Source organism: Leptodactylus fuscus, chromosome 5, assembly GCF_031893055.1.
Source record: "Leptodactylus fuscus isolate aLepFus1 chromosome 5, aLepFus1.hap2, whole genome shotgun sequence".
NCBI lineage: Eukaryota > Metazoa > Chordata > Amphibia > Anura > Leptodactylidae > Leptodactylus > Leptodactylus fuscus.
Genome location: NC_134269.1, coordinates 77,103,815 through 77,130,890, shown reverse-complemented (window position 1 = coordinate 77,130,890; position 27,076 = coordinate 77,103,815).

The following is a 27,076-nucleotide window of genomic DNA, read 5'->3' as shown; positions in this document are numbered from 1 at the left end:
ACATACCCTAATGAATAAGCTACCCTTTAAGTTTTATTCTTATTCTTATTCTTATGGTAGAGTTGGAAGGGACCTCAAGGGCCATCGGGTCCAACCCCCTGCGAGTGCAGGTTTTCCTAAATCATCCCAGCTATATGTTTATCCAGATTCCGCTTGAAGATTTCCACCTCCCGTGGCAGCCTATTCCACTCTCTCACTACCCTCACTGTCAGAAAGTTTTTCCTAATGTCTAATCTGTATCTCTTTCCCTTTAGTTTCATCCCATTGCTTCTTGTACTTCCTTGTGCTAATGAGAATAGGGTAGATCCCTCTGCACTGTGACTACCTTTCAGATATTTGTAGACTGCTATTAAATCTCCCCTCAGCCTTCTCTTCTGCAAACTAAACAATCCCAGTTCTTTTAGCCGCTCCTCATAGGACATGGTTTGCAGACCTTCCACCATTTTGGTTGCTCTTCTCTGGACTTGCTCCAATATATCGATGTCTTTCTTGAATTGAGGCGCCCAGAACTGTACACAGTATTCCAGGTGTGGTCTGACCAGGGAAGAGTACAGCGGAATAATGACCTCTCTTGATCTAGATTCAATGCTTGTCTTAATACATCCCAGAATTTGATTAGCCTTTTTTGCAGCAGCACCGCACTGTTGGCTCATGTTGAATTTGTGATCTACTATTATGCCCAAGTCCTTTTCCCCTATGCTATCACTTAGTTCTATTCCTCCCATACTATATATCTTTTTTACATTTCTGTTACCCAGATGTAGAACTTTGCATTTGTCCCTGTTAAATACCATTTTGTTCGCCTCAGCCCATTATTCCAGTGTGTCTAAGTCCTTTTGAATACACTCTCTCTCCTCTCTAGTGTTGGCTATTCCTCCTATCTTCGTATCATCTGCAAATTTTATGAGTTCCCCAATAATTCCATCGTCCAGATCATTTATAAAGATATTAAAAAGTACTGGGCCCAGAACAGAGCCCTGCGGCACCCCGCTTTTGACTTTCTTCCAGTTCGATGTGTAGCCATTTAGTATTACTCGTTGTGCCCGATCATTAAGCCAGTTGTGAATCCACCTAACTGATTTTTTGTCAAAGCCATACTTAATCATTTTTTCAATAAGAAGGTTATGTGATACTTTATCAAATGCCTTACTGAAGTCAAGATATACTATGTCCACGGCATTCCCTTGGTCCAACCATTCAGTGATTTTGTTGTAGAAGGAAATCAGGTTAGTCTGACAAGATTTATTGGTCCTAAAGCCGTGCTGGCTCTGGTTAATTAATGCCTTCCCATCCAGGTACCGAAGTAAATGTTCCTTGACAATTTGCTCAAAGATTTTTCCTGCTATCGAGGTCAGACTTACCGGCCTGTAATTTCCTGGATCGTCCCTTTTCCCCTTTTTGTAGATGGGGACAACATTTGCCCTTTTCCAATCTAAAGGGACCACTCCTGTTTCCCATGACTTACCGAAGATTATAGCAAGGGGTTCTGTTATTTCCTCTTCTATCTCTTTCAGGACTCTAGGGTGTAAATCATCTGGTCCTGGGGACTTGGTTTCCTGTAACTTGGCTAAGTGCTCTCTTACCAGACCTTTGCTTATAGTCAGCTTGGAGTTCTCCTTCCCCTCATCTCCATCACCATTAATCTCGATATTTCCATTAGTTTCTTGGGAGAAGACGGATACAAAATATGAATTTAGTATCCACCTGCTGTTCCACCATGTTAACTGTTTCTCCTTTGTCATTCTTCAGGACTCCAATGGTCTCCTTCACTTTTCTTTTGCTTTTAACATATCCCCAAAATCCTTTTACCTTACTCTTTGCCTCTTTTGCAAGCTTCAATTCGTGTTCAGCCTTAGCTCCTTTGATGCTTGTCTTGCAGAGTCTGCAGACTGCTGTGTACTCTTCCTTAGGTATAGTTCCCATCTTCCACTTTTTGTATGTTTCCTTTTTCCTTTTTAGCAGGTTATGTAATTTTTTGGTCATCCATCCTGATATTTTTAGGTGCTTCCCATTTTTCTTCCTTCTAGGTATTGTTAGTTCCTGTGCTTTAATGATTTCCCTACGGAAGATTTCCCACCCTTCATGTGCATTTTTGTGCTTAAGAATTTTGCACCATGGAATTCTGCTAACCCTTGCCTTCAGGCTCTTGAAGTCTGCCCTGCTAAAGTCGAGCCTTGAAGTCTGTGTCTTCTCAGGTCTTCTTCTTCTTGCAACCCCAAACTCAAGTATAGCATGATCGCTGAATCCCAGTGTCCCTGCTACCCGTAGTCCCTCAACCATGTGCTCTTTGTTGGTTAGGACTAGGTCCAAAATGGATGTTCCTCTCGTGTTTTCTTCTACTAGCTGGGCAATGAAGTTGTCTGCTAGAGAGGATAAAAATTTGATGGAGCCTTTACTCTTGGCTGTGTGGGTTTCCCAATGAATGTCAGGGTAATTGAAGTCTCCCATGATCACTATTTCATGTTTCTTTGAGAGCGTGGTCATTTGCTGTGAAAAAATCTCATCCATGTCTTCTGTCTGTCCTGGTGGTCTGTAATAAACGCCTAGTATGATGTCCTTATCATTGTTTTTCCCTTGAATTACTACCCAAATAATTTCCAGTAGATTATCATTCTGTAAAACTGTCATTTCTGTGGAGATGTGTTCTTTTTTAACATACAATACAACTCCACCCCCTCTTTTATTAGTTCTATTCTTTTTGAATAAGTTGTATCCTTCCATCTGTATGTTCCAATCATGCATGTCGTTCCACCAGGTTTCTGTGATGCCGATGACGTCATAGTTTTCCTTGTGTATCATCAGCTCTAATTCTCCTTGTTTGTTTCCCATGCTTTGTGCGTTTGTGTAAAAACATTTCAGATTGTGCTCTGCTGCATCCTTTTTCGTAATTTCCTTCTGAGTATCCTGTCTCGGGTCCTCTTTACCACATCTAGTAACCTTGTTTAGTATGTCTTTTAGCTGCATGTTCTTGTCTTTCTTTTTTCTTCCCATCCCTTCTTCTTCTAGTTTAAAGCCCTTCTGATGAGTGTGGCAAGTCTTCTGGCAAATATGTTTTTCCCAGGTTTTGTGAGATGTATCCCGTCTCTAGCAAGGAGTCCATCGTAGAGGTAATTCACGCCATGGTCCAAAAATCCAAATCCTTGCTCTCGGCACCAGCGTCGAAGCCAGGTGTTTACCTCTAGTATTCTATTCCATCTCCTGATGCCATGACCATCAACTGGGAGGATTGATGAGAATACTACCTGCGCATCCAGTTCCTTCACTGTCTTCCCCAAATTTTCAAAGTCTTTATAGATAGTTGGTAAATCATTTTTTGCCGTGTCGTTTGTACCCACATGTATCAGTAGGAATGGGTAGTCGTCCTTGGAGCTGAGGAGGCTTGGTATCCTATCGGCCACATCCTTGATTTTTGCTCCTGGGAGGCAGCATACTTCTCGTGCGGTTAAGTCTGGCCTGCAGACAGCTGCCTCTGTGCCTCTTAGCAGTGAGTCACCCATAACCACTACTCTTCTTTTCTTCCTTGCAACACCATTTCTTGTTGCTCCTGATTGTCTCTGGGTGACTTTTGTTTCTTCTTTTGCTGATAGGTTATTTTTGTCATTTTCATCCGCCTGCATGAGAGTTTCATATTGGTTACTTAGCTGTGTGAGTGGTGATGGCCTTGTGATCCATTTGCATCTCTTGGTCACATATGTCCAGTTTTCTGCCTCTGTAGGTTCTCTCAAGTATTCTTCCCTTACTGTATTCGGGGGACTTGCATCAGTCTCTGCAACTGTAGGCTCTCTAGCACTTTCATCCCCTACTGTGTTCTGGAGGCTTGCTTCAGCTTCATCAATGAAGACCTCACTTTCTTTGATGCTTCTCAACGTCACTATTCTTTCTTCCAACCTCTGCACTTTTTCTTCTAAAAGGGCCACTAGTTTACATTTCATACAGGTGAAGTTGGCTTTATGGTCCGGCAGATCTGTAAACATATAGCAAGTGTTGCAGCTCACCATGTGGGTTTTCTCCTCTTCCATGTTGCTCATTAAATTTGGATGAATGATCTTGTATATGTTTTTTTTTTTTTTTTCCTCGTCTGACGCCGTCTACGAGGTTGCGATGTCCTCTAACCAGCGAGACCCAGCAATTCCCAGCAATCGATGAGATTAAGGCAACTCTTCTCCTCTTCCCAGCATGCACCAGAAATATTCAGATGAGCTTCCAATCCCAGGTTTTTCCTATATATAACTATATACAGTATGTACATTGTAACATGTAATTATGATAGTAATATAACTAATGGGGGAGGACAATTGTTTGTGGTTTATATGGTTACAAATATACAAAAACTTTTACAGTAACCATTTCAGAAAGTTCCTGAAAAGTCTAGAGAAATTCAAGGGATTTTCCATTTATTGAATTTCTCTTGTGTCAATTTAACTCTTTAGAAGATCACAATCCCGTGCATCTGAAAGCATCATATGATCAGAAAAAAGAAAATGAAAGTGTCCCTTATGACAGACATAATGGAAGATTCACTATTTGTGAATTCTTCATCAAATTTGATGTTAAAAGTTAAAATAATGGGCCACTTTCATCAGGTTTTTCATTTTTTTTTTAAAAGATAAATAGTGGCTAAAAAAAAATGGCCTGAAAACTGGGGCCCCACGTTGTGAAAACACTGCGGCAATACCACTGGATTTTACATTAACTGCAAAGTGGATGGGATTCTGGCTAATCCCATCCACACATTACAGAAGTCCACAGTGGGAAAGCTATACGTAGTGTGAATGCACCCTTACCTAGAAAAAAAGTTTTTTAATGGTAGAATGGTAGGGATTTTAGTGATGTTTTATGACATTTATTTTCTTGTTGTTACACATACCACAGCTCTTTTTAAGTAGGTTAAATGTATATTATGCAGTCATACTAAGGTTTGGGGGTGTTTGTCTATTTTATTAGGTATTTATTAGAGATGAGCGAGTAGGTATTCGATCGAATACTACGGTATTCGAAATATTGGTACTCGATCAAATACTACTAGCTATTCGCAATAAATATTCGATTCAGAACCAGCGGCAAATCAACGCTGGTTCTGCAGCAGGCTAGTGCTTGCTAGTCAGGAGAGTTGGCAGCTTGCTGTTAAGAGGGAGCTGACTTTTTATCATAGGAATGCATTGACCAGCGTTGATTGGCCAGTGTACAGCATTTGGCCAATCAACGCTGGTTCTGCCGGAGGCTCGTCTGTGAGAAGGCGGAGTCTAAGATTGGACCACAGCAGTCTCCATTGTGGTCCGATCTTAGATTCCGCCTCCTCACAGACGAGCCTCTGGCAGAACTAGCGTTGATTGGCCGAATGCTGTACACTGGCCAATCAACGCTGGTAAATGCATTCCTATGACAAAAAAGTCAGCTCCCTCGTAACAGCAAGCTTCCAGCTCTCCCGACTAGCAAGGACGAGCCTGCTGCAGAACCAGCGTTGATTTGCTGCAGGCTCGCCTTTGCTAGTTGGGAGAGCTGGCAGCTTGCGATTATGAGGGAGCTTACTTTTTATCAGCGCAACTGCAAGCGCTGTGCAGTTAAAGCGCACAGACCCCATAGACTATAATGGGGTCCGTGCACTTTAACTGCACAGCGCTCCTCCTAAACACTCTCCTCCTGCTATTCGTGGACTTAGTGACTCTCCTTTAGTCGAATAGTGATTTCCCCTGAAACGAGCATTTTTTCCCATAGACTATAACGGGATTCGATATTCGATCGAGTAGTCGAATATTGAGGCTCTACTCGAAATAAATATCGAATCTCGAATATTTCACTGTTTGCTCATCTCTAGTATTTATTTCATATGAGGTTAGCTTATGGTATAATCACACAGGATGGAAATTGACGTAACTTTGGCAAACATTCGTGTTTATATGTGCTTTATATGTTGCATTGCGGCAATGGTGCTGCTTTCTGCTAAGATTCATGTCTGCAAAGTGATGCTGAGTAATTTATTACATAGTCTTATGATTTCATAAACCATGTAATGTTTTCCCGTCATGTTCACAATGAGCCTGGTCTTGTGTGGGTGGACATAATAAGGTGAAACAAAACCAGTGACTCTCAGGTGTCTTTCTTCTACTCACATGCAATTAATACAGTATTTACCACTCGTACTCTGGGACTTTCCACATCTATTAGCAGAATTCCCGGTAAATATTAATATCGTGTATATAGGGAAATACCAGACTCAAAGAAATGAATATCTGAGGATTCACTTGTTTTCATAACAAAATATCTGAAGAAACAATTCCTATCATAAGATCTAAGTACCACACTGTAGTATCTTTATTTGACTAGCTGAAGCCAAACTCTGAATTTCCTTCATGTAAATAATATTCATGCATAAAGATATATTAATGCCATTCATAAAACAAGTTCATCTATAGACTTGTATGGGGAAGTATATAGTCATTTATTTATCTGTTTGGCGAAAAAAATTATAAAAACCTTTATTTATTTTTTTCTTTTGTATATAGGCCGCTATAACTTTTTTTCTAATTGGATTGTTCTAATGTGCAAGTTCCAATAGTTGGATCCCCAACGGATGTGTCTCCAGTTAATTAATACAATGAAGTGGTCAGTGCCTATAGAAAAGAAACATGCAACATCATCAAGACCCTTCTGAACACCACCACACTGGCTCAGGTAGGAGAGGTCCCTTCTCCCATCTAGAAGTGCCCCGGGGGGGGAATACTACTAATACTACAACCACCACCATCCGGTAGTGCTGCAGGACCCCCCTCGACTGTGTCCGGCCTTGGATTGGGGTGTATGTGGAGTGTGCTCGGCCTTGCAGGTGGCACAGCCAGTGTCATTACTACTCCCATCCTCTGATCTCCTCTACTGGGTTCCGGCAACTGCTTGTTGTCGTGATCCAGGATAGCTGATCGGGGTAGTAGAAATCAAAGTGAACATTGCTATCACGAAGATGAGGGTGGTGATAGCTGCCATGTCCGAAGCGATGAGCACAAAGTGCAGAGAACCAAACACGCAGAATCACACAGGTGGTGTACAGGCTAGTTTGGAGTCTGTAAAGACAGAGACTCTGGGCCTGGGCACCTACATTTATAGGCCCATGATGTCCTCAACCATTATGGTGTCATAAAAGGGTTGGATTGTGATATCACCAGCCATGAAGGTGTCATAAGAGGCAACTAGGCTCATAGCATTGTTATATCATTGGGGAATGTGATGTCACAAGAACCTAGGGTTGACCCTACAGCCATTAAGGATTGCTGGACCCACAGTTATAGTTCTGTGATGTCATCAGCAATTATGAAGTCATAAGAGGGTTAGAATGTTAGGGTTAACCCTATAGGCCCTGGCATATCACCATCCACTAAGGACTGCCATATGCAATCTAATAAGAGCCATGTGCCATAACAAAGTCACACAACAAAATGGCGCTATAATTACTATAATTACTAATGGCGCTATATTACACGTATGTATCACCTTTTAGAAGTAGGAGGGGCTTATCTGCAGGGGGTGTGGCCTCTCCCACACTGATGAACTTACTAGCATTTATTTGTGCTTCTGTTACATGTGCCAAATTTATTAATAAGCCATTCTGTGAAATAAAAACGTTTCACTGGAATTATAGCTTCCATAAATGAAGGTTATATGATGGCAGACAGACCGCTACAAAAGTATGGCACACTACTACGTGACAGTAAACAAGGGCCTAATATGTCGTGGTAACCAATCAGAGTTAAGCTTTACTACTCTGCTAAAATAAGCGCTGCTCTCTGATTGGTTGCTATGGGGGACACAGATCAACAAGACCCAGATAGCAACCAATCAGAGATCAACTTTAATTTCTTCTACTGCCCTGGTAAAATGAAAGCTGCTCTCTGATTGGTTGCTATGGGTGACACAGTGAAGGCCTAGTGCCCTACTCTAGTGTGATGAAGGAGGCCAATCATTAACATGAGGGGCAATCCCGTTATCTAAACCTGCCTGACACCTAATGGATCAGACTTTACAGATGCCGGAGCTTTTGTCATTTCCTTTATCTTTTAGTTTCAATCATTTTATAGACATTACATTTGGCATTGTCAAAACTGTAACAAACCACACGAGACAAAGAACACAATATATGTGTAAAGAAGAATGGTGCAATTGTACATTTTATCTGCGTCCGATATTATTATATGGGGTCTGAGGATATTTAGCTGTGCCCCTTTATAAAGACAACTCCCCTTTAGAAAGACCACTCACACTTTTACCTCAAAATCTGATTCAGGACGCACCCTGTAAGGGCTCCCCCAGGCTGACGTCTCTGCACCCACTTCCAGGTCTCCACCACCATAGTGTCAGGTTGCCATGGTGATTATGATGTCACTAGTTTCTAAGGGCTGGTGTATTATGATTTTATAAAAGGGTTTGGAATGTTCAGATGTTTATTTAATAGATTTATATTAATATGATTATTTTTTTTAACAGTATTCGATATTATAAGGCCCTGTTCAGATGTGTATCAAAAAGCCTTCCGTTAGATAAGTGGAATAGCCTGATAGGGGCCCAGGGGCCACATAAATACACCACTATTCTAATTGGCAAAAGGTAGGCAGGGACCCAATGCAAAATCTCTAACTTTAAAGGGATTCTACCACTAAACTAAACTAACATTTTTTCTACTGACCACATCAGAATAGCCTTAAGAAAGGCTATTCGTCTCCTACCTTTAGATGTGGTCTCCGCCGCGCCGTTCCGTAGAAATACCGGTTTTAACCAGTATGCAAATGAGCTCTCCACAGCAATGAGGAGCCGTCGGAAGTTGGACCGCATCAGAAGACAAAAGAGGCGGAGTTGCTGCTCATGAAGGAGGCAGCGCTGGAAACAGCTCTTGGGCAGCAATGGGGACGCGCTCACCGGCGTTTCAGCGCTGGGGCCCGCCCTCATTGCTGCGGTGAGCTCATTTGCATACCGGTTAAAACCGGTATTTCTACAGAACGGCGCAGCGGAGACCACATCTAAAGGTAGGAGACGAATAGCCTTTCTTAAGGCTATTCCGACGTGGTAATTAGAAAAAATGTTAGTTTAGTGGTAGAATCCCTTTAAGTTACACCCCTGCCAGTCCCTGCCTGTGTGGCGCCATTCTTCTAGGTGTAATTCAGTTGCTGTGATTTGTAGTCCTCCAGCTGTTGTGAAATCTACAATTCGGTGTGACTTTGGTGGAATACAGTGGCAGGGAAGCTGCAGCTCTTGCACTTCTTCAAGAGACAGTGTGGCCCTGTGAAGTTGGTAGTAGGCCCTGAGTTAATAAATGGCTGGAGGTCTGGGGAGCAACTGCAGCACAATGGCTATGGTACCAAGATTTCCCTTTGTAAAATAGGGTGAATGCCCCCAACACCCAGGACCACAGTGTAGGAGGGGTCTTCTTAACTCCCCCTCCTGTAAATTTGTGTCAATCCTAGCAAATTCAGAGCAGTTGTCACACATGAAGAGATGACATGGGACTCATCCTCCACCTGATTGCAGTGGGTCTTTTTTTATCCAAAGGCAGGATTAGATTCAGCAGCATGTAGAAAACTGCGTGTGTGTGAAAACAGCCCAAGGGGAGCGTCTGATAGTCTTGACCTCCCGGATTCTTGTGATTCTGCCGGTACAACGTGATTTTTCAGTTTTGCAGATTTATGGAGATTGATGAGAATGTCAGATGAGGTTTTGTATCTACATCATTTGCATACCTCCCAACCGTCCCAGATTCTGCGGGATAGTCCTGGATTGTGGGTCCTGACTCGCCATCCTGGTCAGCAGCAGGTTTGTCCTGGTTTCAACTCATCTGCGTCCCATAAGTAAGGTCAAGAGATTGGATTTCACCATCCAGTTTCAGAGACTGGAAAAAGTGATGGGTGATTTCCAGGAAGCAATGAAGATATCATGAATAGGATAATGAAAACTTGGGCATATGCACAATCGAGACCTTGCTCCACATTTAAGGTGGGCATTATTGATTTAATGGGATTGATCAAAAAATGTTGTCGCACACACAGGTTTTGTTGCCAAAAAGGGAAATAAATTTATTTACAACACCGTGTACATCATTTGTTGTGCCTTTTGGACATATGTCCAAAGGCACAACAAATGATGTACATGGTGTTATAGATATATATAGGTGTTATATTAATATGATTATTTTTTTTTTTTATTATTTTTTTATGTAGATTGTGAGCCCCACATAGAGCTCACAATGTACATTTTTCCCTATCATTATGTCTTTTTTGGAATATGGGATGGAAATCCATGCAAACACGGGGAGAACATACAAACTCCTTGCAGATGGTTTTATGCCCTTGGTGGGATTTGAACACCGGGGCTCCAGCGCTGCAGTGCTAACCACTGAGCCACCGTGTGGCCCCTCCTTTATTTCCCTTTTTGGCAACAAAACCTGTGTGCGACAACATTTTTTGATCAATCTGATTGTGGGGTCGAAGGACCCTTTGACTTCTGCACCACACTTTCTAAATTTGTGAGTGTGCAGCACCATTGCCTTTTTTCATTATTGATTTAATGGGGCATACAAGTACTTGAGGGGCACTATTAATTTAAAGGAGTTTCCCCATCATAAATTTTAAAGCAAGCAGCAGGGGAGGGTTACAGTGTATATTTCCCCTTTTATGTGCGCTGGGCCATCTGTCACCTTAGTTTGTATACAGAGTGCCTTCAGCGGGATGTCATGTCAATGGAACCTTGACAGCCAAACAGTGTATACTGCTTAGTGGTGCAACTACCGCCATAGCAGCAGAGGCAGCTGCCACAGGGCCCGGGACATTGGGGGCCCGGTGACAGCCGCTACCACTGCTATCATTATACTCGGGGATCTTTTCGGACCCCCAAGTATAATGATTGGTGGATCGGGAGAGGTAAGAAATATAAAAAACAGTTTTACTTACCTTTCCACGATCCTGGCCAGGCCTCCTTCCTTGTTGTCTGACGTCTCTGACGTCACATGAACCCGGGCTGCGTCCCGGGTCATGTGACGTCCGATGTCATTGCAGAAGGACGGCAGCGGAGGCCGACAGCGTAGGAGCCGGGGGACAGGTAAGAAACAGCAGTTTTTTATGTTTTTATTCCCCCGGGTCTCCGATTATTATACTCTGGGGTCTGAAAAGACCCCAGAGTATAATAATTGTTTATGGGTGTCCACTATGGACTATAATACTGTGCGCTGGAGCCACTATGGGGGATAATACTGCGTGCAGGGGCCACTATTGGGGATAATACTGTTTGCAGGGGCCACAATACTGTTTGCAGGGGCCACAATACTGTGTGCAGGGGCCACTATGGGGGATAATACTGTGTGCAGGGGCCACTATTGGGGATAATACTGTGTGCAGGTGCCACTATTGGGGATAATACTGTTTGCAGGGGCCACTATTGGGGTACAATAGTGTGTGAAGGGGCCACTATGGGGGATAATACTGTGTGCAGGGCCCACTATGGGGGATAATAAAATGCACAGGAATACGTAGGAGGGGGTCGGTCGGGGGGGGGGGGGGCATGTCAAAAGTTCGCCACGGGGCCCCGCCATTCCTAGTTACGCCACTGATACTGCTGTAGTATTGAAGATGGTAATTGTCTGCAGCGGTCCAACCAACTTAACATTACCGCTGCAGTTGCTTCATATACAAATAGAGCAGTGAAGATTATGGCTGAAACAGAGCAGGGAATGTAGGTAAGTGTCAGTGCATTTTCATTTTATAGCTGTCCCTTGCTGTCTGCATTAATATTTTTGATCCCAACCAATCCCACAGGACAATGTGGGTCAGGTGTGAGGAAAAGAGAGAAGCCAAAGAGGTCTTTATAGAGACAAATCACAGCTTGAGGAATCAGTCATGGCGGTCCAGATGGAAGAGATGGGAAATATGAACAATTACAGTTAAATATGTCACTTGTAAAGTCACAACATTTTTCCTGCACTGTAATTACTTAAATGGTCTGCAAATCCCTGTGTACAACCAATATCTGCCACTTTATGGTCACTGTAAAGTGATTATATTGGTATACCATGGTTGAGGGGCCAATTTGGATATGTTTGCCCTCCCCCCTGTTCCAGACCCCTAGCTACACCTCTGTATTGAGCATAACATGTACTTCTGACTTCACTAGTAATTTTTAGAAACAATGAGTCAGAAACATGTGACAGTAATTTAGCTAGACTCATATTTGTGAAGAAAAGCATTCTAAGATAAAAGAGGAAAATTACAGTACACTGGATTTTCTTGGCCTTTACTGTATACGTATCATCTAGAATCTCAAATAAATTCATGCAGTTCCAAAGAAATGACAGTAGGTGGTGCTGCTTAACTATTGAAACCACTATCATAAACATTACGCATACACAGCTTCAGTATTTGCAAGTATCCACACATACACAAACTTACCACATCCTTAGGACAGTATTACACAGCCTGGATGTTGGGTTGACAAGCATCAGTAAACAACATAACACAAATACATAGAGAGCAATGCAAAGTACATTATAGAGACAAGATCACTGTGTGATGTCTGTAATGTAGTAGTTATAGTCTGGTAAGGCTAAAGCCCCATGTAGCTAGCCACAGCAACAAAAAAAAATGCTGCAGAAAAGACTGTGGTTCCTGCAAACTTTCTGTCCTTATTATACCTATACAGAAAATTCCACAATTTCCGTAGGTATAATAGACATGCTGCAATTTTCAAAAACTTAGGATTTCATTTCTGCAATTTCTGGATTGGGTTAGCTAAATCCAAAATTTTTACAATATTTGCAAAAAACACCGTAGGGGCCACTATGAGACATTATAGTGTGCGTAAATTGGGTGTTATACCATGTGGGGACAGGAAAGGGGCCACTATGCAGTTTGGGGGTGGGGGGCCCAAGTCAAAAGTTTGCTAGGGGGCCCAGTCTTTGCTAGCTGTGCCCTGTATGTGTGTGTATATTTATTTATCTAGAGGACATCTGTGGGGATACACTCATTTTCTGCATTGAGCACACTTCCATTAATACAGATAAAAGTGTTAATTGCACTGTTAACAGTATCAGGCCCCATTCACACAGAGGAATCTGGATTTTGCCCCCAAATCAGCAGTAGATTTTTCCATCATTCCGCCTCCCATTGTTTTCAGTAGGCCACGGCTTGAGACTCCCCACTGTTCAGACCCATTTATTTAGGCCTTATAAGTCGGGAGTCTTGGCGGAGAATAAAGAGGAACCCAAGACCAATGTCCGACTCAAATTCTATACTTTCCGATGTCTGAACAGATTCTATCTATCTGTATTACAATCCACTCCAGTTGGTCCTCTTCAGCAAAAAAAAAAAAAAAAAAAAAAAAACTGATTTTGGTTGCTTTTTGCTGTAGTGTGTTTCAGTTGCTCCAAAAGGGGTCCACTGAGGATCTGTAGTCCAAGAACCCACACAAACCTGGAGACGGCCCTGTTAACAATTACTAAAATGCACTAAAATTCCTACAATGAATATTCTGTGATTTTCAAAAATGCTACTTTTCCACAATTTTTTTTAACCCTGTGATTTGTGGATTAGATTAAATGAAGTCTTATACATTTTGTTGGTACTGTAAAACTCAGCATATTTTTTTTTTCTGCTGCATTTCTGCAGCAGCCAAAAGTGCTACCTTTCCGCAACATGGGGCCTTATTAAACTTATGAACTTAGTAATGATATTTATCTATCATACACTATATATTGATTATGGCTGTACAATGTGAACTATACTAACAATTGCATACAAGTTACTGTAAATTAAATCAAAGGAACGTATGGCAGTATAATATGCTCAGCAGTGAAGGGTTAAATATGGAAAAAACTGATAAAGTTAATGAATAGTAAATTGATGATAAAAGGATAGACACAATAGAAATACTATTGCAGTTAGACACATAGCCACTAGGTGGTGCACAACATTCATGGTACAAGAATTTTACATGGAAGAAATTGAAAATGTCAGGCAGAAAAACTGAATTAATGAGGTTCATGGTTATTTATTAGCACAGGCAATCATAAATGCACCAAGAGAGCTTTATGGGGCGACAGATAATGACTAGTTGTGTTTCATTCATCATTCATAGCTTCTATTGCTTATCAAAATCTATTGAAGAATGTGATTAAGATTTTTTTGTATATTCCTGTTATGTCATCTGAAAAACATTGGCATTAAAACAGTTAAATGGTACTACAGTAAAATAAATTCATGCAATTGCAAACCACAAAGCGGTTGACACTCCAAGCACTGGTATGTGGTGCATGTGATGGAACTTTTTTTTTTCACTTGAATTCCATAGAGATGTAAGAGAAAAAACCTTAGTATGCTTCCATATGAAACGGGGTTCAGAGATACAGTAGGGCCCCATAGTCATATGCACAATTTGGAGCTTGTGTATAGCTGTAATATGACCATGTGTATGAAGCCTTTAAAGAGGACCTTTCATCAGATCGGGCACATGCAGTGTTATATACTGCTGGAAAGCTGACAGTGCGCTGAATTCAGCGCACTGTCGGCTTTCCCGATCTGTGCCCGGTGTAAAGCGCTATCGGTCCCGGGACCGTAGCGCTTTAGTGTCAGAAGGGCGTTTCTGACAGCCAGGGACGCCCTTCTGCCCAGCAGCGCCTATCGCGCTGTACTGTGGAGCAGGGAGGAACGCCCCCTCCCTCTCCTGATAATACTCGTCTATGGACGAGCTGTGTGAGCAGAGGGAAGGGGCGTTCCTCCTCGCTCACACTCTACAGCGCGATAGGCGCTGCTGGGCAGAAGGGTGTCCCTGGCTAAGTGTCAGAAACGCCCTTCTGACTGTAAAGCCCTACGGTACCAGGACCGATAGCGCTTTACACCAGGCACAGATCGGGAAAGCCGATAGTGCGCTGAATTCAGCGCACTGTCAGCTTTCCAGCAGTATATAAAACTGCCTGTGCCTGATCCGATGAAAGGTCCTCTTTAAAGAATCATCAGAATCCATCATTCAACCCAGTGCTGTAAAAGGATAAGTCAGTGTAACATGAATCAGGCCATGTGTGCCCCTTGTGAATCTGCGCTTCCATTTTTGAGATAGCTCTGTTTTTGCCAATATGAAATGTTCTCTTTGGAACAGCAATGGTTGTTGCTTACCTCTTTTTAGCAATGGCAACCCCCTCATTGCTCCAAAGAGCTCATTTACATATTGAGAAAGACATCGACATCTCCACTACGGTGGCACGGATTCACAAGGGAAAACACCATTTGGTTCAGGTCTATCTACCTATCTATCTGTGGAGCTGGGTTAATATACTGGGGTTCTGGAGATGGATTCCCTATAAAGGGGCTGGTCTATGGACAGGACTGGTGATCATGAGAGCAAGGATCTCTGTGTAAATAGTGTTTGGGCACATACATGACCACTTCTACATCCACTAGCATGTAATTGCTAGATCGCTATACTTAGCTGTGTGTGCCACTCACATAGAAGTGACCAGAGCAGTGGTCAAGTATGTACACCACCCCTCTTTCACACACAGGACCTTTTCACATAGAGGACCTTTCCTAGTCTTTGGTAGGGGTTTCAGGGTGTCATACTTTCACCATCTATGCTATAGAAAGGCTATTTGTAGGCCTGCCCATAACATTAATCACTCATATTTGTATTTTGTTTTTTTCCTCCAAGTTCAATTTTGTCAATCAGTTTTAGTTGTTAATCTGTGTATGTATATATATATATGTAGCAAATATTTGTGCAATGTAAGAGTTTATGTTTTTCATTGGTTACCTAAGAGGTCATGTTCAGCAGGTGTTGTTCTGCATGAACAGCTGAAGCCCACAAACATGTTACTCATTTGGAAACAATGGTTATCTTCCGTTACCGTATGTCAAAAGACAGAAAGAATTTGCAAGATTTCTGTTGGAATGATTTTTTTACAACTTTTGATACTCAGCTGACAACTTGACTACATCTACCTCTATCATGTATTGTCACCCCCAGACTGCTGGTAGTTTTTTAGACACACAGCGTAATACATTGCACTACATATGTACCATAGTGCAATATGTAACCAATAAAAATGTTGAAAGCTCAAATAAAGTTTTATTAGAAAAAAAGAAAAAAAAAGTTAATAAAATTAATAAAACATGAATCACCATCCCCCAATAAATAATTTAAAACATAATAAAAATGTAATGAATCAAACAATACAACTGCAATGGTATTTTCACCACAGCAAAAATTATTTCAGAATTGTTAATTTTTTTGTCTGTTAGCTGCAAAAAATCTAATAAAAAGCAATGAAAAACTGTTATGTTCCCTGAAAAAGCATCAATGAAAATGTCAGGTCTTCCGGAAAAAAAAAGGGGCTGGCTGAGATCGGTATGCCACGGTCCTACATTTATTATAACTTACGCCAGTTTTCTCCATTCTAGCGCATTGACACGTGCCTGATTTATAAAGAGCCCATATCGTCTTCATAAATTTCTCGTTCCCTGCCTTTACTAAGACTAGATTATAGGGATAATGTCCATCCTTATGGAGAGACCACCTATTAGGTGTGTGGAAACTTATACAGCCATAGTTGCTCCACTGCAAGGGATTATGGGAAGAATATGCAAATCTGTCTCCCAAGATGTAAATGGGGAGACAGTGCCTCTGTTATACTGCCCTCTATAGGAAGCACCCTGAACATCATGCCTGACTTTCCCAGAAGCCTTTACTGCATAATGTGGGATTTATACCAAGACAGTTTCTCAGCTACGGACGGCCATTTCTATCTGGTTGGACTTCGTCAACGCAATTTAGAGAGAACTGACTTGGTAGAAGTGAGAGGCTGAGAGACCAGATTATGGGGATAATGTCCATCCTTATGGAGAGACCACCTATTGGGTGTGTGGAGACTTATAAAGCCATAGTTGCTCCACTGCACTCCACTGTGGTATAAAACCCACATTATGCAGTAAAGGCTTCTGGGAAAGTCGGGCATGATGTTCAGGGTGCTTCCAGTAGAGGGCAGCATAACAGAGGCACTGTCTCCCTATATACATCTTGGGAGACAGATTTACTAAGGCTGGTCTTACATGGTCTGCATGTTGCTGATCAGCAACACTAGTTGCTGATCATCAATATACACTCTGCAGATGCCCGTAAACTGCTGCACTCGCCCATAGAGTTCTATGGGCAAGTCCGTGCAGTGCCGTGAATTGCGGCCATTTCGGACATGTTCTAAAAAGTGCGGACCTCGTTTGCGGACCGGCACACCATGGATAAAATATACGGTGGTGTAAGAGGCCGCATTGAGTATAATGTGTCCGCAAATGGTCTGCAATTGAAAACCCTCAATTGCGGACCATTTGTGGTCTTAAACTACGGTCGTGTAAGACCAGCCTTAGGGTGCGGCCGCAAAATTACGGGCGCAAAATAATGCGGCGTATATGCTCATAACTCCCATTGAAATCAATGGGATCTTTTTGAGCGCTCAAACTCTGACACGCCGTATACGTGCCAGATCAAGCTCAATTTTACATCATGTGAACGCACCCTTAGACTGGCATACAATACAATACAATATTTTTCCATAATACAGGTTACACTAAAACAGGATGTATGAGATATTGTGAAAGTTTACATGAGCTATAATCAAAGAATCCATGGTCAATGAAATTCAGCATCAAAAATAAATCAAATATATTGAATTTTAACAAAATGGAAGTACAATTACAAGCTAATATGCTATATCTGTTTTCACATGACTTGTTGTCCAGCAATATCGAATAATAACTAGTGGAGAAATAATTCATATAGAGCAATGACAGATGACAGCTCTCTTCTGCGGCTGGAGGCTTAAAGTACTGTAGGATAGCAAGAGGTTACACTATGTACACAGATAAGCTTCTACATTCATCTTCCCTGACACTCCCTGGTCTCTTGAGGAGGAAGCTTTTCTCTATCGCTTACTGGAGACTGTAATAGTCTATTGACACTTATCTGACAATTAACTTCCATTCATTTTAGTTGTCATAAAGCATAAATGCTCTATCAGTACTGGAAGGAAATGTCTTTAATATGGCAGTTTTGTTTTTTTTTGTCTTTTTTAAAATTCTGATTATTTTTCTTCCATATTTCTACTTACTGTTTACTTGCATATCACATTACACCTACTGTATAGCCACTATATTTAGGGTAAACCCTGGCAGACAGCCTATTTGACTGAAAAAACCCAATACTAAACACAGAACATGCACACAAAAGTTCAAAAATATCCACAGGTGTGGAAACATAATTAATAGTTCTACTCACCTTCCTTCACCTCTCCTGGACATCCTTGTGACATCCAGTGCACACAAGGGGTCCTCTTCTAGCCTACTGGGTAACATCACATGCCCCAAAGGGACCACTTAGCAGTCACATGGGGAATACCAACATCATGACAATTTAACTAAAGCATCATGACATCAGCATGCCCCATGTAACCAGCGAGGCCCAATCACATGCCTAACTTGGACGCCATGAGGATTCTCAGGAGAAGTGAGGGAAGGTGAGTATAACTTGTTACATTGTTTCTACACCCCCATCCCAGAGTATAATAAAAACACATCTGGTTTGTTGCGACCACCCAGACCCAAAACTAAACAAATCTTCAGAGGTTCGCCCATCTCTGTCTAAAATTATGTAATAGATATGTGATTGTTGAGGCCCCCCCCCTGCTAGGAATGCTACTGATCTCTAAAACAAGGGTTCTAACAGAGAACTTTGAACGGAGCAGTGGTCAGACATGTGTTTTGCCACTCTATTCAATGTCTACTCGGCTAATTGAGTATTGCACTTGGCTGTTTTCATTGACTCTTAAAAATTAACTAGGTGGCACATCCTAAACTCCATTAAAATTCCTCCATTACTATCAAGATTAACAGGCTCCTTCAACAACCCATGTGACGTTCTCTGGTCACAACCAGCATTCATTCCAAGGATTTGATAAACCCATTGCACGGTCTACCTCTCCAGAAAGCCTTTTGGAACTGCTCCAGGGACTTGCTGTCAGTTTCTGAGACCAGCAGTCCCAAGAAAGGCCAAGGAACAGTTGGCTTGCATAGGTATAGGACAATCACTATACTCTACAATATAAGACAATATTATAGATAGCAAATGATAAGAGGTGGCCCCATAACATATTTTGCATTGAGATCAGGAGCTTCAAGTTACACCTTTGGACTCATCTCACAGCTAAGTATGGTCTGCTCATTGGATAGTTCTTGCTGTAGCTACTTTTGTTAATCCTTTGTAGCTTGTCACAGTCACACCTGACACTTGCAGTGCTCCAACTGCTGTATTACATCTATAAGAGCTGCTCAAAGCAGTGTCATAACAAGAACATAATGTCTCTGTTTCCATAAACATGGTCTCTGACCCTATTCCCAATGGAGCCTGTGCTGTCCTGTACTCATGGATGTTGACTGTGGAACATGAAGTAGTGACCACCAATAGATGTAGTGTTGGTGTTGATTACAAATATGTTGACTAATAACAAGAAAAGTATTCAGTATATGCTAGTGATGACCATACACAAGATACTTGTTGACAGCTATCTTGTCTGATGACCCATACACGTGAATACTAGATTTAGCTGAGCATGCATGTGTTGTTTATGGGGAGAGGGGAGAAAGCTGCTATCAGACTCCTTATCTCTCCAACTGTCCAACATCTTCTGCTGGAAAGAGTAGAGAAGCCCCCATGCACATTAGAAGGAAGTTTAAGAGATGAAGACAGAGCTGTTCTCCTTGAAATTAGAAGCAAATTTCAGTTCATAAAGAAAAATAGATAACAAGGATGTCCGAATGAAGACAAGTATCAGTGCAGGGAATAATTAGCTAACAAATAATTCTGGATCTGCCGCTGAGATTTGTAAACCGTTAGATAACACTGCAGATCTCACACCAACCACTGAAGTTTCTTTTCTACCTTGTAAATGTCATCTCAGGAGAAATGATTAGCAATGGAAAAAGCAGATACAGACTGGCTACAGTCAAAAGTATTTTCCATTGCTGCTTTGCTCTGGAAAGAACGATAACTCTTTTTTTCCTAGCAGGATTATAGAAGGCGATTTTAAAACAATAAAATGTGCAGAGTATTAAAAGTAAAAAGATTTTTTTTTCAAAAACATCCATATAATATTTTCTAATATTTGAGAGTTCAACTGGAAATATCCATAGCTTTGAGAAAGTACAATCTGCTATCTGAAGGTATCTGAAATTTGCCTAGTATCAGACTTGCTTTGCATCTCAATTTAGTTGAAACTTGAGTCCACTCAGTTGAAAGGCCATGGACACCTTAGAAGACATTATTTTTTTATTATTGCATTGTACTTAGATTGGGTTAAAATACTATTCTTGCCCAGGGCTGTACATTTTTTTTTGCAGTTTTTCTTATCTTTGCCTTCCTTGTAATCCAGTCTGAACTGAGCATTGGTGAAACAGGCACTCAGTACCGCCATTCATGTATATGGTACCATCGGAGCAGCAGCATGTCTACTTGACCACTTCTCTATCCAGGCTGGGTTGCTGTTAGTACTGCTCGCTGCTATTGCCTTAAGGTTGCGATAACGACATAAGGCGCTTTCAGCAGCTATCAAGACTTAGAGTGACTGAACCAATCCGCAGCTGAGGAGGGCTATTTAAAGTCCATTCTGAGCTCTCCATGTGCCAGCTATTAGTTTAATAAGACTCCTGTGCTCTGAATATTTCTATTGCATTATTTTCTGATTTGGTCTGATTCTCTGATTCCTTGGTGTGATTTGGCTTGGACGCGTTTATCTCTTTGGTTCTCCTGTTTTGACCTGCCTTGTGAGTATTACTGAGGGTCCTAGTTTGATTTCAGATTGTAGAGAATCTATTTGTAGTCTGTTCTGAGCTCCCCATGTTCCAGCTATTAGTTTGTTAATACTTGCTAGTGAGACTCCTGTGCTCTGAATATTTCTATTGGATTACTTTCTGATTTGGTCTAATTCTCTGATTCCTTGGTCTGATTTAATTTTGACATGTTTATTAGAGATGAGCGAGTAGTATTCGATCAAATACCCGCTCGCCATAGGTATTTGTGTCATCGGGTGAAGACCAAGGGGTTAAACACATCGAATATTCGATGCGTTTAACCCCTTGGTGTTCGCCTGATAACACAAATACCTATAGTGAGCAGGTATTCGATCGAATACTACTCGCTCATCACAAATGTTTATCCCTTTTGTTCTGCTCTTCTGTTTTGACCTGCCTTGTGAGTATTACTGAAGGTCCTAGTTTGTTTTCAGATTGTAGAGAATCTATTTGTTACCTAAAGCTTCTGGGGAGATAACCAAATCTCCAAATCTATCTCAACCATCTTTGCGATGGACTCTGGTGAAGACGTTTGTGGTGTCCTATATTTCTCAGTGCTGAGTGACATTTAACATCATCATAACAGTTGCAGTTGTTGAGCAGACACACTGCATTAAGTTGAATTGCTCGGCAAACCCCTTTAATACATGGAGGTTATAATACAGTTGAGCACATGAGCCCTAAATATACTGTTTTTGGTTTAACTGAATATTCATTCATAGATTAATAACATAATCATAAGAAATGGACTAATAAGTGTTTTGTGTTTCACCAAACATTAAATGGAATGTGTCATCTATTTTTTGTTTGCAGATGAATCTTTTTTACTTTCTGATCTGTTCACACAGAGCACAGGTGATTGGGTTACTGTGGTTGACTCTGTTATGGTGGTGCTGTGGCTGTCACTACTATAGGGGCTCTGTTATAGGGGCACTTATACTTATTATTAGTTCATTGCGTCTGGTACTGCTATAGGGGCTCCAAGGCTGTTCTGTTAAAGTGCACTAAGGCTGAAATTGTAATGTGGGTATTAGAACGATCTATTGTGGGATTATTGTGCTTGACACTGTTGTTTGGAACACTATCAGCTGATGAAATTTGCCCAAAATCTTGATAGTTAGTCGTGGCAGCATGAAAGAATGGCATACACACTACACGTGTTCTATGGTCTATTTCATCACTAATGCGTACACAATAGATGATTTCTTAAGCACGTCATTTCAGGTGACCTCTGGCCAGACAGACAAATATTGCTAACTTTTTCAAGTGACTAGGCAGGAATTACTAGTGGCTTATGCTGGGCAGGTAAGAAACCAGTTATTACTGTTAATTTTCCTATAATCCCATAAAATGAAACCTAAAGCCACTAATACTCTTCCAGTGCATTAGGATACAGGACATATAGGTTTGAATTGTAAAGTTAGCAATTTATATGCAGATGTATGGGTACTTAGAGATTATAGAAAACATAGGTTTTCTGACAAATAGAACTTAAAGAAAGGCTAAATGAATGCAAAAGTTACAAACATGAGAATTAGAACGAAAGTGCTGTCATCTGACAGTGAAACAAATTGCATAGGTCATATCGTTCTATTACTGTACAGATTCTGTTAAACATTACTGATCTGTGTCTGTCTATCAAAGAATTTAGCCTTGCTAGTAAATTGCAAAACTTTCCATAACCTGACAAGGTGAGAAACAAGAACTGACCTCCCAAAAATAGTACAGTAACTTAAGATGAACCAAGATAAACTTTGTGTACCTTGGGCTCTCTTGGTAACTCTTTAACCTCTTAGCAGAAATTGATGCACATATATACTTTTTCCACACTAATAATATTTATCCCATATAATCTACAAGTGCAGAAGATTTTAAACACTTGCCATACTGTCCAGGCTAGGATGTCTCAGCAAGTTCAGCCAGAGAGAAGAACACAATATGCCAACAAAGTCTCTAAAACGCCCAGACAGGTTCCTTTATAATGTCAAAGTGCATATGAGTCTATCATTAGAGAAACTGCAAACATTAGGTTTACATGGGAGGTAAGCCAGAAAGAGACTTCTGCTTTCCAAAAAGCTTATGAACACCTATGCAAACATCAGACCAGGGATACTAGAACAAAGCGTTCTCGATAGACAAGTTATTCAGAAACAGCATCACAATAAGATTAGCAAAAACTAAAGCCTGAATTTCACAAGAAGAGCATTAGAGTAGGGCTGGTTGCAGACGATCATTGCCGTGTTCAGTGTGTTATTCATGTGTTTCATGGATAGCACACTGACCCATTCATTTCTATGGGTCTGTACACCAGGCCATGAATTACACAGTCCCGTGTACGGGCCGTCAGTCCGGGTGGCAAAGTATAGAACAGGTCCTATTCCTGTCCTATTTTGTGGCCATTGTTTCCATGGTTCCTATTCATTTAATGAAAGGGGCTGCGGAAGCACAGCCCCAGCCCGGGCAGCACACAGGGTTTTGAAGCATCTGGTCTGCAGCTCTCCATCACAAACTACAATTTTCATTGTGCCAGTGGGAGTTTCTTCTGCCAGACGACTGCACCATGAACCTAAACACAGCAGTGAATTGTCCAAGTAATACTGAAAACATAGAAATAAAGTGTAATGCTAATGTTCTGTGTTTGCCGTTTTACAGCCATTCATAGAAGACCTTGCTTACAATGTGTGTTCTACTTACCTACTTGCTACTTACCTATGTGTGTGCTACTGTTTCCTTTACAATTAGTATTTTTACCTGCTCAGCTTCCTTCTGCCTATCCCTGTGTGTCTGCATGTTTTTAAGCGTGTGCCTTTAGTCACATTCTGGCTGAGCAATGGGTTCTTTCTCATGCATGCATGCTGCTGTGTTACACTGGTATCTGTCTTTTCTGTTTGATGAGTTTTGAGTTCTGTTTCTGATCTATTTGCATGCATGCTGCTCTGCTGTTTTATGCTGAACTCTCTGTCTGCCCTGTTTTTATGGAAGATCTGTTGTGTCTGTTTTTACATCCTTTACCTGTGTGGCCTCTGGGCTTTTTGCAATACTTCTGATACCTGTAGCCTCTAGGTTTCTGCTATCTGTCTAATGCCCTGTTCTTTATCACTGTGTTACACCCAGCTTCTGCTTTTAGTCCAAGGTCAAAGGGGGAAAACTGAGGAGTCTGCTAGAATAATGCCCTTATGGAAATGGTCCGCGTGTTGGGAGAAGGATCCAGACTTAACTCAAGCATGTGCATATGGGACACTGCATCATAGTTACTTATAATGCAGTGAGCTCTCGAACAGCCTGATCACTACAGTAACTAACATAACACTATCAGTTCATTACTGTTGTTATTGGGCAGATTGGGAGCAAGGGCCCTTAGAAGCAGCCCAAGTGTGGTAGCTCAGAGGGTCCAGGATCTATTGCCAGTCACAAGTAGAGCTTTTGCATTACTTTGTTTAAGCCCGGATATAAATCATTGATATTATGTGGGAGATTAAAAACAGGCCTCACCTTCTAGAATCCCTTCATGCACACAGCTGTAGACTTATAAATAAATGCCTGCTAAAGGTTATTTCTTGCAAAGAAGCCTCTCACGCCTGAGTAGTAAAGATGTAGTGCCGGCTACAGTGCAATGCTGGGACTATTGCGCATGCGCCGGCAGATGTCAAAGAAAATAGGTAGCCATTCCCACAGAAGGAAGTTGTCTCCCGTGCCCAGAAGATCTGGACAGGAACACAGGTTACAATCATGGGGTGTGGTGTCGGCTGAGTTAGTTGGGAAGAGCAAGTAGTGGTCGGGATAGCTACGGAGACAGGGAGGGGGGTGTGAGGGAGTGAGAGGGAGGTAGCGTGACTCAGTTCATGCAATGCATCATGGTAGTTGTAGGCTAAGACAGCAGGAAGCTACAGCATGTAAACAAATGCAGAGGATGCCAAGAGATTCCTGAGAAGCCCAGTAATCATTCAAAACACTGTTTAAGGTATTTGGGTGCACTTATTAACCCATTAATAACACTAACAGACCTTTAAACTAGTTAGCATAATTTTCAAAATCTTCAGGCTTTACTGGCTAGGTCTGTTTTGTGTAATTCTAGTGGTATTCATGACCACTTGAGAACTACAGGCCAGGAAAGGGAGCTCTAATTGCAGAAATATCATCAGGAGGGTTGCCAAGCTGAGCACTATAGGAGGTTTCATTCCTCTACACATCAACAGTGACGTCAACAGTACTGCCCTGCCTCATTTTCAGTCCTGGAGTTCAGTTTTTAGAGACATGCTGTACTAGGCATGTGCACCTCACATTATCATACACCTAGAAGCAGAGTGATCCTGCCTCTTCAAAATGAAACCAGCCTCATTTGCTTCAGGATGTAGAATGATGTGAGATGCACAGCAAAGCGTGGCTCATAAAACTGAGCTGTGGGTCTAAGAAGGTCACAGGGCAGCACTGCTCACATCACTATTTCTGGGCAGAGGATTAACACAAGAAGATCCTCCTATGCTCAGCCATGCTTGGCTACAACTCCCGTAGCACTTCGCTCTCATTTACATATGAAAGAAAACATATGAAAGAAATTCAAGCAACCATTCCGCAAACCAATTATAGGATTGTGCTCACAGCACTAAGCACTATAAGGTGCTGGAGCCGGTTAATTGTGATTTTCTTACTGATAGACTCCCTTTAACATTGGGTACTTGATAGGTTTTGCGTTTCCGTGTCTCCAGATAAAGAGTATAATCGTCAATCTCTCTGCTTTTAGATTAACTATTTCTTAAACAGATTACTTTGTAGTTGAAACTGAACAAAATGAGTGCAATCTATTTTGTTTGCATTCAAGATTTATTTTTCACCCTTATTTCTGTGCCTATACAAAGGGACATATTTTTTCGGGTAGAAGGAAATACAATATAAGAGCTGAAGAGAATGTGTTTTGTAGAGATATAATGCTTTGTGGCCGTGTATGAAAAGAGCACTTAACCAAAGTAAGGAGGGAGAGGAAGTGGTTACAATCTGCCACTGATGCAGCCTTGATAATATTTTCTGCAGAATAAGGCATCGGTTCAGAATACACTCGAAAGGCGCAGCCTTGGCACAGAACCCACACAATGAACTAGAATACAAAATATAACGCCTTCCTCTTAAAGTGAAAATGAAGTCCACAGAAAAACACAAGGCAGCCCAATTATTGCTCTTGAATTTCATTACGCCATATGGATAGCAGCCATGAATGTGGCAATAAAATCGCTGTCATCACAATGGGTATTCACCAATGGTTGTTACTATGAGCGTTTTATTCACTTTCTTCCTTCTTTTTCCAGATACTTTTCCAATCTCTTCATTTTATGTGGCTTGTGGAACTGCCTTGACACAAATGCTTGAGAACTATGGCTCATCTTTCGGGAGAAAAAAATTATAATCGTAACATTTACAAAATATAAATCCAGATCAGAAGTCAGCCATAGGCAATTACTGGGCATGGCGGTGATAGAGCATACGGAGGAAGAAAAGGAATAAATGATGATGTGTTTCCAGTTAGCAGCCTTATTATTATATCCTTCTAATTACCGCTAGTGACCATAATAGCCAATTCTCTGCAGTAGGAAAATCACAGTATTACTGTGTCACCTTATTACTGAGTTATAAATAGCAGGAGCTTATACTGACTCTCCTGCATGAAGGCAGCTTTACGTTCACACTAACCTCTATTAGGTGAAGGAGAAAGTTAGCAAAAGAAGAACAGAGAGAATTCACAGCTAATGATATATTGAAGGCACAGGGTATTATTTTTGGGCTCAATGAATGAGAATAATCTAGCAATCACATATCTTGGAAAAAAAAAAGCTATAAAAACTGCCTGAATTTTTATGGAATTTTTGTCCTTGGAGTTTTTTCTTTATCCACAAAGCATTTGTCCAGTGTTTATTTTTTTCTCCCTGTAACAAAATCAATAGGAAAAGCCTGAAAGAAATCTCATACCTATAACATGCTTAAGAGGAAAGAATTGCCAAAACCACAAGTTAAAAATCGTCTTGTATGTAAGGTAGTTCATAACTTCTTTTTGATTAATCTGTAACATCTGATCTTTTAACAGCCTATTTCATTAAACCAGATGTTATGCATGCTGTGAAAATACTGGGATGGATTTATCATGTCTTGTATGCCACAAAGTGGCATATATATTGTGAGAGAGTGAAGGATGTGGTCTGGGAAGACAGGTATGACCCAGCCAGGCACCTAAAGGGTGT